This window comes from Elephantulus edwardii, unplaced genomic scaffold, assembly GCF_000299155.1.
Source record: "Elephantulus edwardii isolate Elephantulus edwardi_28Jun2011 unplaced genomic scaffold, EleEdw1.0 scaffold00022, whole genome shotgun sequence".
Lineage (NCBI taxonomy): Eukaryota > Metazoa > Chordata > Mammalia > Macroscelidea > Macroscelididae > Elephantulus > Elephantulus edwardii.
In genome coordinates, this window is record NW_006399772.1 from 16,116,986 (window position 1) to 16,132,137 (window position 15,152).

At 42.1% G+C, this 15,152-nt stretch overlaps 1 pseudogene; it reads right to left on the bottom strand.

The window, feature by feature from the left end:
- Positions 1-2,323: 2,323 nt before the first annotated feature.
- LOC102871550 lies at positions 2,324-2,710 on the bottom strand (annotated as a pseudogene).
- Between the last annotated feature and the right edge of the window lie 12,442 nt (positions 2,711-15,152).

Genomic DNA, 15,152 nt, shown 5'->3' on the forward strand with positions numbered 1-15,152 from the left:
GACAGCACAGGAGGGGAAGACCCTCTATGAGATGGATTGATTCAGTGACTGGGATAATCGGAATGGGTATCTCAGAGACAGTGCGATTGGCACAGGACAGAACAGAGTTTAGGGCTGTTGTACATAGGGTCACTATGAGTCGCATGGCACATAATAACAACAATAATAGTGCCTTCCGTGTGGGAAGAGATTGTATGTAAATTTTCTATTATGTTGATTGCTGCTTTTCACCCTGGTTAGCATTCTGCCTTTGAAGAGGGAAAAGCCCCTAGACTATCAGAACCCAGGTTTCTGAGGTAGGTCATCGTGTTGAGGGCATGTGACACCTTGCAGGCATCTCACTCCACATGCATCTCACTCCTTGGTGAGTGTGTGTACACATTTAATGTGGTGCTGCCAGGACAACTGTGACGCATGACGTCAAGTGTACAGAATAGAACTCTGTGATATTTCAAAGCTGGAACCTTTGAGAAGATATCCAAGCCTGTCATGTAGGCCCCAGTGAGTGGGTTCCAACCAACAAACCCTCTAATTCAAAGATTATTGTGACCCAGAAAATCATCCTTGACCACTCTTAATTGTTTGCTTGGCACCTCCTTGCACCTTAAACATCCTATGAAACGTCTTAAGAGTTTGTACCACCCAGAGACTCCCTTTTATACTGTGTTTATTTCACCTGCACTGTGATGTCATTTGCTTTCTAGACTCGTGGAGTTTTTGTAGGGTTTTTTGGTGTGTTTTTTAACACTCCTGTGAACATCACAAACCTCTTGGAGACTCTAGTGAATGCTATGACTCTTTGTCCCTGAAAGCTATATATGCCCCTTCTTCTATATGGGTTCAGAAACCGCAGGCCATCCAGGAAGCTTCAGGTCTTGCTCTTCAAAATCCCCTTTGTTCAAGAAGATAGCTTTCTGTCAGAAACTTCACCAATAAAAACATAACAGGATGCTGTTGCTAGGCCTTGGATAATAGCAATAAAAAAAGGCCTCTGTAGACAGGTTATATAAAGTGTCTCCTGAAGTTTGGGGGCAAAGGAAGGAAGAACAAATGTTACAATGGGTGAGAGGGAGAGGAGCCGCCACTGGACAGGTAGGTGCCTTTATAGACAATAGTGAAGGCCAGACAGTGGATTTTGCACGAGTGAGTGTACGTGAACAAGTTCAAAGATGGTTGTGACACAGAAAATCCTCCCTGCGCAGTTTTCCTCTATTCCTTCTGTCCTCTCACACTTTGGACATTCTATAAAACTACTTCAGAGTTGCTGAAAAATATCTTATGGTATCACATCTCCGTACTGACAGCTCCTAAACTACATTGGATTGAACTGGAGGTCTTCTTGGGAAAACAGGAATTTCTGGATCACACTCCTGATGAAGCTGTAGTGACATAGCAGGTTAAGTGTTGGGCTGCTATGTGAAAGGTTCGTGGTTACCCACTTTATGCCTTCTAAGCTTTACAGCCTTGGAAACCCTTGGAAATGGGCCATATGTATCTTCTGGGATTGCACTGACTAGGGAAGGAATCAATGGCAGAGAAGAAATGAGGCTGAGGGCCCCAGATTTGCATTCCTGACAAGTTCCCAGTTGACGCTGATGCTACTAGTCTGAGGACCACACTTTGGACAACTGCTCTAGGCAGTGGTCCCAATCCACCAGGTTGTTTTTTACCTCTGCAACTTACACTCACTAATTTAATTAGTGTTCATTATTTCTAATAACTCTATGTCAGTTGAAGGGGGCCAGGGCAGTTGATTTGGTTTAGTTTCAAATAGTAAATAAAGGTATTGCAAATGTCTCTTCAAGGGCAGAAAGTTTTAACCAAGTAACTCACGACAATCTGGGGAAGGGAGGAGAAAAGGTTCTGACTTTGAAAGAATGCAGATTCCTTCCTCATAACCACTTGTCTGCCTGTGACCAGATGAAACTTTTGAAGAGTCAGCATCCCTTCCTCGAAATAGGGCACACCTGGAATAATGCCATACTCGGGCTGTGCTTTCCTCGAGAGGAAATAAGCCCCTGAGACTGGAGACATGGTTGGCAATCCTTTCTGATTCTCTTCATATCAAACTGAAAGGAAGAAATGCACTTCATGTTTCAGTCACTGAAGAAGGCAGTTATGATAGCTGGTTGCCGTGAATTACTTCTCTGCCCCTCCTAACCTCACCTCCTTGTTACTGCTGCCTGACCTTTGTTTTTTGGGTTTTTTTGGTTTTTTTTTTTGGGGGGGGGTTTCAATGAAAGAGACTTTATTGAGGGCCCAGGGTCATGAGGCTCAGAAGAAGGCCACCTGCAAGAGGCAAGGGAGCCAGTGAAGAGGGCTCTTATTTGACCTTCTTCTCGGGGCGCAGGTTGTTGGTGTGCCCACACTTCTTCTTGCGGCAATTGACAGCACAGGGATGCAGGCGAGCATAACACTTGCGGCAGATCATCTTGTCGCAGTTGTATTTCTGGGCGAGCTGGCGCAAGGAAGGCTCAATAATGCCACCACAGAGATGCAGCACCAGATGCAGGGTGGACTCTTTCTGGATGTTGTAGTCTGAGAGTGTACGGCCATCCTCTAGTTGTTTGCCCACAAATATCAGACACTGCTGGTCAGGAGGGATGCCCTTCTTGTCTTGGATTTTGGCTTTGACATTCTCGATGGTGTCACTGGGCTCGACCTCAAGAGTGATGGTCTTGCCAGTCAGGGTCTTCACAAAGATCTGCATCTTTGCGTCTGCCGCTCAGCCGCCTCGCTGTGGCCTTTGTTTTTTATCCATTCCAAAACTAAAGATAACTGACCATAGCCTCTTTGCCCTAGAAAGTCTACTTCTAACAATTAATCCATAAGAAAGCCATAAAGGGCAGAGATTTAGCTACAAGTGTAGGTATTCCCTGACTATGTGTTTATAATAGCAAGAAATGTGAACTCTTATAGATATCGAACAGAGAATTGGCTTTTCCAAATTGCCTTGTGTTCCAGCGATAGAATGCTGTGATTATTGTAAGTACTGTAGAAGGACGTTTAATGATGTGGAAAGTTACGTGTGCCATGGTGAGTGGGAGGAAAGCATGTATCAAGAAAATTGTCTTGTTTTTTATGAAGATATAGCTTGAGTTATGTGTAAAGAAAAATCATAATGTTAGCAATTATTTCTGGAGTAAGATTGTGGTTGCTTTTTGCTTTGATTTGTGCTTAAATTGTTCTAGAGTTTTTATTTTTTACATGTATTCCTTTTATGCAAGTTTGCTTTAAAGCATTTTAGAGATTAGTTGAAAAAGTTCAGTGAGAGTTTTTGTCAGTGTTACATCAGCTTACAAAAAAACTTAACAAAGTTTTTTACAAAATATAGTGCCCTTCATTTTTTTTAATAAGAGGTTGGTGGTGTTGTTGCTGTGTCATGTGCCCTAGAGTCATAATCAACTCTGTATCTGACCTTCCAGCAGGTTTTCAGAGGCATAAATCACACAGGAGAAGACTGCCTCTCTTCCCTGTACAGAGCAGCTGCTGGAGTCGAACTGTGTGTCTTTGGGTTGGTAAGGCAACACCTTATCACTAAGCCATCAGAGTTCCCTCTAGTAAGAGAAGGTGAAATTCCCAAAACAGTCTCGGCCCCTCAATAAAAAGGGGGCGTGGCTTTGGGATAAGGAAGGAAGAAGCTCCTGGAGGCAGAGTCATAGCTTGCTTCTATTACTTTTAGACACAGTAACAAAGAGTAGCTAAAAGTAGCATTGTCATCTCACCACAGAAATGCAGGCCAATCTCCTTCATCTGATTGGCATTTTGACATTTGTTTTTATAATTATGAATTTGACTATATAATTACTGTCTTATTAGTGAGTCATTGGCAATAGCCTATGGTTATCACTGGATATTAAATCACAAGCCAAAAAAGGTAAGGAGTTGTTGGAAAGTAGGGTACGAATTACTCCAGCTTCTGAAAGCATAGATACTGAAGATGTTGCCAGCTTATACAACAAACTGCATTTTGAAAATAACTAAAAATTTAGGTTATGGAACACTGAAAACTGTCAAAAGCACCAAATTTATTTATTTCCAAAGGCCGTGAGGGTGATGTAGAGAAGTGCTTCACAAAAGCACTGAAATTCTCAAAAAAAGAAACTTTTTTCATTCTCCACAGTATCTCTAGTGACTGCACTGCACTCGTTAGAAGCTGTACTGCAATCTCAAAGGCTTGAGGTTTGAATCCACCCACTGCTCCAAGGGAAAAGGATGGGTAGTCTCCTCCCATGTGATTTATTGCCTCTGAAAACCCACTGGAGGGTTAGCTGTGGGTCACTTCCAACTTGAGGACACGCAGCAACAACAATTTCTATGTGCATGTCTTCTCTTGATTGGTATAACATATTCATTAAATCTCTGAGAAGTCAAGATTAACTGTTTCTAAATAATCCTTTACTACACAAAAACAGTATATTTATCTTTTAGTAAGTATGAGAATAATCTCTAGGGCTCTCTGATCATTTTTACTTTTTAGTCAAATCATTTGTTCAGGAATGATTTTCAGCTGGAGGTTGAGATCTAACATACAGCACCTTTTCACTCCCCATGAAAGGTACTTTTGACCACTGCTTGATCTCTTAATATACTCTTAAATAGAATGGCTATGTTGAATGGAATTATTGTTCTCTTAGCTTATTATCTACAAGCCAAATAATTTATTTTACTTTTTTTAAATTCATTTGTGATATATGCATACAGTTCTGTGGGGATTACAGAGGATTGGGGAGACGAGTGTCTTGATGCTGAGCTTTATCAGTTTCTTCAGTCAGTGTTGCTTTAACTTGAGAATCGTGTTAAACGTGATTAGATTTTCTTCAGATGGTGGAGTTTTTTTAAGTGTTTCAACCTCTCTAGAATTAAAGTGGAGTGGGGAAAAGAAGTTTGAAGAATTAAGCGAGAAGAGGGAAACAGCCCTTTTAATACGTTCTAATAATTATTACAGCTTTTTCCAACTGTACTTTCTTCAAGAAAGATTTGTTCAGTATTTGGTCATCCATGGCATATTACATATTCTTCACCACTGCTGTAATTCAAAGGCATCAGTTCTTCTTTGATTATACTCTTTATATAGCTTTTGTATGAATATGAAGCAATTAAAAATACCATGGCCAAAAAAAAAAAAAATACCATGGCCTAGAGCAGACACACCGTACTCCTCAGGGTGATGTCTTTGGTTTTAACTCTTTTAAAAATGTCCTTTGCAGCAGATTTTACTTCACGTTCTCAAGCTTCCCTTTGAAATTAACTGTCCAGCTTTTGTACCATATTATTTTTTTTCCGTTTCGGAGTGTCTTTTGACATACATTTTGAAGATAATAGCTGTGCTGCTCTTTTATATGATTTGAATAAATATCTTCTTGGGTATCATCGATTGCCACTTTTTTCTTTTTTTAAATTTTATATTGGTTTACATACAAAGTTTGTATACACTGCGTTTCATTCATGCACATTGTGTTTTAGAAAATGCATTACTATTAATATATGCCTGTTACTTCTGTGTTTCAAGTCTCCCTTGAGTCTTTCTTATTTTTTCACACCTTCTCCCCCACATCTGCCTACTAAACTGTGCCATCCCACTGGTTTCCCCATTCCTCATTTTTCATCCATTCCCCATTTTCCCTTCTTCTTTTCGTCACTTATAGACATCTTACTAATTATCCTCCTATTTATATAATAATCGTCTTATGCAGTTTTTGTCCTTACAAGACTGAGTTAGTTCACTCAGCATAATGGTCTCCAGACTCTCCCATGTTATGTAGTATTTTATGAAGTTGCTGCTCCTGAGTGTTGCATAGTATTCCATTGTGTGAGTGAATATTCCACAATTTCTCAATCCAGTCCGTTGCTGTTGGGCATTTGGGCTGATTCCATTTTCTTCTTATCGTGAACAATGCTGCTATATGAACATAGGTGTACAGATCTCTATTTATGTCTCAGTTCTGTTTCCTTGGGGTATATTACTGGCAGTGGAATAGCTGAGTCATACAGGACTTGTATGTTCAGCTATTTCAGGAAAATGCCAGACTGCCTTCCAGAGTAATTATACCATTTTACAGTCCTACCAGCAGCGCACTTTTTACCTGCTGTCCTGTTAAACTTTGCAGTTGCTGCTCGAAGGAGATGGCATTTCATTTTTGTTTTGATTTGCACCTCTCTGCCAGTGATTCTGAGGGTTTCTTGATAGGTCTGTTGGTTGTCCAAATGTCTTCCATTGTGAAAAGTCTTCTAATGCCTTTGGCCCATTTTGTTATTGGGTTATCAATCTTTTTCTTGTGGAGACCCTGTAGTATTCTGCAATCATATGTAGTGAGACCTGTGTCGGGGATGTTATTTACCCAGACAGCAGCTTTTCACCTCATTGGGAAAAATTTTTGATGCCCATAGGGATGTAACTTTTAGAAGGTCTTACTCATCGATTTTATCCTCTCCTGATTATACAGCTCTAAATTTGGTCCCATTTTGTCTCTTAGTGTTCTTAATGATTTTAGGCTTTACCCCTAGGTCTCTGGCCCACCTTGAGTTGATTTTAGTGTATAGTATGAGATGTCGATCCTGGTTTTCAGCTTTTTCAGGTAGGTGTCCCATTTTGCCAGCATTATTTGTTGAAGAGGTTGTTGTTTCCCCTTTTGAAAGATTTTTCTTCCCTCATCAGTTACCAATTGGCATAGGTAGATGGGTTAAGTTCTGGTTCTCCATTCTGGCCCATTGGTCTGTATGTCTGTCATTGTTCCTGGGACATGCTGTCTGGGTTACTGTGGCTGTGTAGGAGGTTTTGAGATCAGTGAGTTCTGCAACTCCCACTTTCATTATTAATTTTCAGAAGAGATTTGCTTACTTGGGGTCTCTTTCCTCTCTAAATATACTTGCCAATTGCCTTTTTTTTTTTTATTTTTTTTTATTTTGTGTGCGTGTACCGTCAAATCAGATCTGACTGGTACAGGAGGATATTGCGCCTCCTTCTCCGGCAGAGCATCTGGTGGATTCGAACCGTGTTCCTCTGGGATTGCAGTGCAGCTTCTTGCCACTAGGCCACCAGAGCTCCCCGCCAATTGCCTTTTCTATCTCTTTGAAAAATAAGTTTGGTATCTATTTTGGGATTGCATTAACATGTAGATTGCTTTTGGTGGGATTGTCATTTCCACTGTGTTGAGTCTTCCTAAAGGTCTCGTATGTCTCTTATTGTTGCTGTTATGTGTCGTCGAATAGCCTGAGACTCATAATGAGTCATAGTTTTTTAAATACTGTTTTCATAGTATTTTAATCTCACTGCATGGTAATTCTGTGCCTCACTTTTTTTTGTAATAAACCTATTTTAGTAATATTGGTCAGAAACTATGTTTTAAAAAAAACAATTCCTGTTTTCTCATTGTAATGCAGAATAGGAACCTTACAGGGAAAGGGTGATGCCTTGCTGTTGACTTGTAACTTGATACAGAAGCAGTTAAGATAGTCAGGCATTTAGAATACTGGACACTAACATACAAAAGAATATTTTTCTTAACCCTTCGCTATGGAGCTCTTCGGGAAGAGGATGGGAAGTCTCTTCCCAGGCAGTTCACTGCCTCTGAACACCTACTGGAGGCTGTGAGGCGATTTCAACTCAGTGGCACGCAACAACAACAGGGACACAAGATGTCATAGAGTCAGTGTCCGGAACACCTGGTTTCCCTATTTCCATCTTCTTTTGATGACGTCTAAAAGTTAAGCTGTATTGTCAAACTTGGCCAGTAGATACTCTACCATGTCTTAAGGCATTCTGCATATAACAAAACCAAACCATACACACAAGCTTAGATATAGGTGTTTCTGCTCTCAATACTATATATGCATTTGAATATTTTTTAATATTTTTGTGGTTTCTTTGAAACTACACACACAAACAGATTTTGAGAGGGAAAGGGGGTTAGAAACAGACTATTCAAAACCAGCGGTACTTGTTAAGCAGAGCAGTCCTGATTAAAAGGGGCAGAGCGGTTAATTCTCCACTTGCTTTGCACCACGCATCATCGTCCAGTTGATTCTTTGCCCCCGTGAGCTCCTAGGCCCATGCTTCCTCCTTCAAAACGCAGGTCTTTGAGGAGCTTGGCTTCTAATGAAGGGCCGTACTAAAATGAAGCATCTGGTGCAGACCCTTGGCCTTTCAGTCAGTTGGTTTTGTAACAGAGAGAAGAGCTTTGCGTCTCCATCAGCTGTCTCGTCTTCAGACAGCTTCACTAAGTGGGAAGAATCACAGAGTCCGAAGCCCCACTCGCTCTTCCATCTGGTTCTAATGTGTCAGAGATCTCGTTAGAAATCAGCACACACACGAAGCCTGGCTAGTAGTAATGAGAAAGCTTTCTCTTGATTGATTAAATGCATTCTTGGGTTAGGAGAATCAGCTGTGAACCAATGAAACTTCTCCAGTGTGCTGACATCGCTTTTCCACTTATTGAATGTGTTTGAGCAGACCTTCGTTAAAAAAATATGTGTATGTTGGGAAAGAATGTCCTTTGACTGCGTGGCATAAAGTTCCTTCTCATTTTAATCAGCTTCACCGGCTGGCGTTGAGTCACTGCTGACTCATAGTGACCCAAGGGTTTCTGAGGTTGTAAATCTTAGTGGGAGGAGACTGCCCACCTTTCTCCCACGGAGCCGCTGGTAGCTTCCAACCAAGGGAGACTCATGGCTTTGGGTTAGGAGTGCAGCATGCTACCCACTGTGCCACTAAGGCCCTGCATTTCATGTCCGCTCCATCTTCCAGTCACAGTGCAGCCTGTGAGAGCAGGCACTCTACAGGACTGCTGTGGTGTTCTGGGTCGCACGTGTTTCCCTCCTTTGGCAGGTGCTTATATCACACAGGAGTAAGACTCCTACCCAGGTTTAGATTTGAGTGAGTTTTCAGTCTCTGAAAGATTAATGGCTACTGGTCCAGCTTTTGTAGCTTTTCTGTTTAGTCATCACAAAATATCATTTCTTCTAAAAACCTATAGGAAAGATAATTTTTTTTTCCAAGCTAGAAACTAATTATTCACCCCTACCTGTATTGTGATGGGAAAGTCTGCTGTTAGGGACCTCTCCAGGGTACTGAAGAGCAGTGGTGTCACTCTGGAGACTAAGGTGCATCTGATACAGGCCATGGTCTTCACAATCACTTGTTATGCATCAGAGAGTTGGACAATGACTAAGGAGGATAGAAGGAGAATTGATGCCTTTGAGCTGTGGTGCTGGAGAAGAGTATTGAATATACCATGGACTACCAAGAAAACAAACAGATTCAACCTGGAGATGGTTAAACCAGGCTGCTCCTTTGAGGCAAGGATTCTGGGGCTTCGTCTGACATACTTTGGTCATGTTGTAAGGAGAGAGCGGTCCTTGGAGAAGGACATCATGCTTGGGAGGGTGGAGGGATGGCATAGGAGGAGAAGGCCCTCTATGAGGTGGATTGATTCAGTGACCAGGGTAAACGGGATGGGTGTGTCAAAGGTACTGTGATTGGCACAGGATAGAGCAGGGTTTAGGGCTGTTTTACATAGGGTCACTATGAGTTGCAAGCAACTCGACGGCACATAACAACAACAATCCTACCAAACAAACATTTTGGGCTTAAACTAAATAAAGCATCACAAAATTGACAGTAGTAGCTTTTTTTCCTTTTTGTGGCTTCATGTGAAAGGATGCCCTTGCACCACTGTTGGTGCTATGTTCCCAGGTATCATTGAATTGGTTCTGACAGCCACTATGTTACTGTTTTTATGTGCCATTGAGTCCATTATGACTCATAGAGTAACCCAGTGAACAGCCGCACTGAACCATGCCCTATCCTAAGCCAGCCTTACCATCTCTGACACAAGTGACCCCATTGCCACAGTCACTGTATTTATCTATCTCATCCAGGGTTTTCCTTTCTTGTGCTGCCCTTCCACCCTTCCAAGCATGAACTACCAACTCCAAGTTTTCCAAGGACTTGCCTCTCCTGGCGACGTGCCCAAAATATGTGAGGCAAAACTTCAAATTCCTTGCCTCCAAGGAGGAGCTTGGTTTCGCCCTCTCTAGGACAGAGCTATTTGTTCTCTTGGCATTCCATGGTCTGTTCAATACTCTTCTCCAGCACCATAAGTCAAAAGCATCCATTCTTCTTTACTCATCTTTATTCATTGTTTAGCTCTCAAATTCATAACAAGCCACTGAGAAGACTATGGCCTCGATCAGGCACACCTTAGTCTCTAGACTGACATCATTGCTCATTAGCTTTCTGGAGAGATCCCTGACAACAGACTTTCCTAAAGCAACTTGTCTTTTGGTTTCCTGATTGCTGGTGCCAAGAGTGTTGGTTGTGGCTCCAAACAAGATAAAATCATTAACACCCCCTCCATCAAGTAGAGAGCCACACTGAGTAGTCTTTGACCCTCAGAGAATGGGGCCTGATCATCACATATTCTGAAAACTTCCTACTTGACTTGTATGTGTTGAGTGGCTTGGTAACTGCTACTTCAGAAAGAGGAAGAATGGAAGGTGTTAGTATTTAAGTTAGTAAAGTTGCTTTTAGGCATTCATTGAAATTGAGAGTGTGTGAGATTAACAAGCAACTTAATTCAATGTTTGCCGCTACATGCTTAGTTTGTAGCATATGCTGTTGGTGTTGATCACCTGTTCTCTAAATGGTATGAGATTGGTATCGTTCTTTGAATTCCGCCTTTTTTTTTAATGTAACTGTGATTCAAAACAGAAATTTTATGCAACTTTTAAAATAGTAGGACTAAAATCTATTGTGCCTTGTTTTACTTTCCAGTATCATTTTATTCACTCATCCTTGGTGGTAGAAGTCAAGTGATTTTTTTTTTCCTCAGTGACCTATTTGTGCAACAATCTAAAATATCAGGGAAATAGGATTGATGATACTATACCGAGGAGACAAGAGGATGTCAGTCGACAAAGACATTGGAAAATGACATTTTTTTAATTGCCCTGAAGATATGACGGAATCTCAAGAGTTTTGCAGAGCTTTGAAGGACTATTCTCCTCTAGTCTCCTAACCATGTCTTTAGAACAGCAGCTCAGAACTTGGCAGGTCTGAGGAAGTTGAAGGAAAAGGATTGTAAGACCACACCACATTCTCAGGCAGATCCGTGAGTCTAGAACTGAGGAAAAAGCAGCACTTCAGATCCTACTAACTGGATATATGTCATCGTTATGTGCTGTCCAGTCAGCTGTGACTCACAGCTACCATACGAGCAATGGCACTGGAACTTGCCCCATCCTCAGCCGCCACCCTTCCCATCCCTGACACACCTGACCTCATTGCCACAGTCACTGCGTCACTCCAGCTCATCCAGGGTCTTCTCTTGTGCTAACCTTCCACACTTCCAAGCATGATATCCTTCTTCAAGGACTGCTCTCTCCTGATAACATGCCAAAAGTATGTGAGAAAGAGCTTCAGAATCCTTGCCTCCTAGGAGCAAACTGGTTTCACTGTAGCCAGGACAGGTCTGTGTGTTCTTTGGGCAGGCCTTGGTATGTTCAGTACTCTTCTCCAGCATCACAGTTCAAAGGCATTGATTCTTCTTGTGTAATCCTGAGTATTAGCCTAGCATTTGAGAAGACCTTGGCTTAGATCAGATGCATCTTTGTCTTTAGATTGACATCATTGCTCTTTAGCAGCTCTGGAGAGGTCCTTGACAGCAAATATTCCCAGTGCCACTAGTCTTTTGATTTCTTAACTGCTAAAGCCAAAAAAGTTGATTGTGAATCCAAGCAAAATGAAATTGTTAAAACAACTGCAGTCTTTTCCCATCTATCATGATACTGCTTAATGGCCTGCTTTTATTTTCTTGATGTTGAAATGAAGTCCATATTGAAGGCTGCAGACCTTGATCTTCAGCAACTGCTTCAACTTCTCACTTTTCAGCCTCACAAGTCCAAACCCTTAACCATAATTTCAAAGTCCTGATTGACTTCCACCACTGTTGCCCCCGCCACTGCCACCATCATCATCACTGCCACCGCCACTGCCACCATCACCACCACTGCCACCAGGGAGCTCTGGTGGCCTAGTGGTAGGAAACTGCACTGTCATCCCAAAGGCACATGGTTCGAATCCACCAGCTGCTCCTCAGGAGAGGGACGGTCAGTCTCTTCTTGTGTGATTTCCTGTCTCTGAGAACCGACCGGTCAGCTATGAGTCACTTCTGACTTGATGGCACCCAACAACAGTTGACAATATCCCACACCAAATTATTAGTAGGTTTAGGATATAAACTAAAGAGAAAAATGAATCTACCAAATGTAAACAAAAAATTGGGAGCTCTGGTGCCTTATTTGTAGGGGGCTGCACAGTGAGTCGATTCAGAATTTGGAGTACATAAACAACCAAAGAGAATGCTTTCCATGTTGGAAGAGACTTGAATTTTCCCCCAAACACCTTGTTGATATCATACACACACACACACACACACACACGCACGCACACACACACACATATACATACACACACACATATACATATAATACGAAACCTATACTTGGACCAAGAGGCAGTAGTCAGAACAGAGCAGGGTAACACTGCATGGTTCAAAATAGGGAAGGGTGTACGCCAGGGATGCATCCTGTCTCCATACCTTTTCAACATGTATGCAGAGCAGATTATCCGAGAGGCTGGGCTCTATGAGGAGAATTGTGGCATCAGGATTGGTGGAAGATCTATTAACAATCTCCGTTATGCAGATGACACAACCTTGCTTGCTGAAACTGAGGAGGACCTCATGCACTTGCTGCGAAGGGTCAAGGACTGCAGCCTTCAGTATGGACTAAGGCTCAACGTCAAGAAGACAAAGATTCTCGCCACTGGACCAATTGGCAGCATCAGGATGGATGATGAAGAGATTGAGAGTGTTCAGAGCTTCAGTTTGCTTGGCTCCACAGTCAACACTCTTGGTACCAGCAGTCAGGAAATCAAAAAGTGTATCGCGATGGGAAAGTCTGCCGTTAGGGACCTCTCAAACGTACTCAGGAGCAACAGTGTCTCTCTGGAGACTAAGGTGCGCCTGATACAGGCCATGGTATTTGCAATCGCTTGTTATGCATCAGAGAGTTGGACAATGACTAGGGAGGACAGAAGGAGAGTGGATGCTTTTGAGCTGTGGTGCTGGAGAAGGGTACTGAATGTACCCTGGACTGCCAGGAAAACAAACAGATCCATCTTGGAGAGGATTAAACCAAGCTGCTTCTTGGAGGCAAGGATTCTGGGGCTTCGTCTGACATACTTTGGACATGTTGCCAGGAGGGAAGGGTCCTTGGAGAGGGACATCATGCTTGGGAGGGTGGAGGGACAGCGCAGGAGGGGAAGACCCTCTATGAGATGGATTGATTCAGTGACTGGGGTAATCGGGATGGGTGTGTCAGAGGCAGTGCGGTTGGCGCAGGATAGAGCAGGGTTTAGAGCTGTTGTGCATAGGGTCGCTATGAGTCGGAAACGACTCGATGGCACATAACAACAACAACATATTTATATGTGTGTGTGTTTCAAGAATTCAAATGTTGTAAAACAAGAATTAGAATCCACAATTATGTGGTGCTTTTAGAAGTCAATATTTATTAGTGTACTTTCTAAGCCTAAAAAAGATTATGCTTTGCTGTGTCCTAAGGCCAAAACTGTTTATTGTACTAAAAAATTGTTCATATTAATGAATTAAGACATTAGACACTCGAAAGTAGAACAGTGCCTTCAAATAAAAACATGATATAGCTGTTAAACTTTGTAAATAGAGATTTATTAGTCCCACAACATAGACATTTATGATTCTATCAAAAGCACTAATTATACTTACTAGGGAGTATCAGACAGGTAATTTACAAGTTTCTAGTTGCCAACTCACTTCATTAAAATATTAACTAGACTTCTAATTCCAAACTAATTGCCTGTAAAATCAAATCAATTAAATTAGATTAAAGCCAACCTTTCCGGATGTGCCATGAAGTCGTCACTGTACACCACTTATTTAGAAGGCATAGTTCAGGGCAGTAGCCAAGCAGATCTTTCTCAGAGTATTACCCACTCCCTCCATTGCATCTTCTCTTGCATAAAGCCAGTTGGTCCTGACTTGTGATGACCCGTGTGTGTTGGAGTAGAATTGTGCTCCATGCGACTGAGTGAATGAGGGCAGTCTTCTTACTGCTTTGTTTCACCGTTTCTGTCAAGACTGGTTGTAGTCCTTTGTTGCAGTGGCTCTCCTGTCAGGATTACTGGCATTGTTTGCAATAGATTATTCTGGTTAATTAAAATTACTAACTGAGGCTAAAGTCTTAGTTACTTTTTTGGTTTATGTTCAGTTTGTTGTTGTTTGCTTTTTTTTTTTTTCAGTTTACCTATTGAAAAAAATCATTATTTCTAGTCTCAAATCCCTAACGTCTGCCCCCTAACTACTTCTGCCCTCTGCTGGTTAAAGGGAGATAAAATCAAGAAATTAAGTCTCATTCCTGATGCATTTTGGAGCTCTGGCGGCATTGTTCCATAGGGAGTTGTGTGTGGACACAAAGGCAGTGGTGACTTGAAGGGAAAAAGATAGACTATCTCTTCCCTTGTGAGTTACAGCTTCTCAGAACCCGCTGGAGGGTCAGCGGTGCATTAGGGACCGGTCCATGTCAGCGAGTCTTCCTAACATGTTAGGGGCCTTGGAGGTACAGTGGTTAAGTAGTTCAGAGCTGTCAGCCACTGCATAGAAGAAAGATGTAGCACTCAACTTCAGTAAGTATTTACGACCTTGGAACCCCTAAGGGGTACGTTCCACTCTGTCGTGTAGGATCACTAGGAGTCAGAAGTGACTCAATATGGATGGGTTAGCAGTATGTCACACTCCTTAAAAAGGTTGTAAAACAGGAATGACATCAGGGCTCGGGGGGGCGGGGGAGACTGAGAAAGATGGGATAAATAATGTATACTGCACTGAAACAGATGAGGGAGAGAACTGTTTAAAAGGGATATATGACTGGGTATTATTGTCATGACAGGAGTCCAGAACGAAGGCTGCATAGTAGAGTAGACCTGGGGGGAGGGATTGTATAACAATGAAAGAATTTTTCTTTTACTTTCAAAGAGAAGAGTGAACGGGGTGGGGGTTGGGGAGTGGGCAGGGAGAAAAGTGCACCAATGAATGAATGGAAATCCAAAGTCT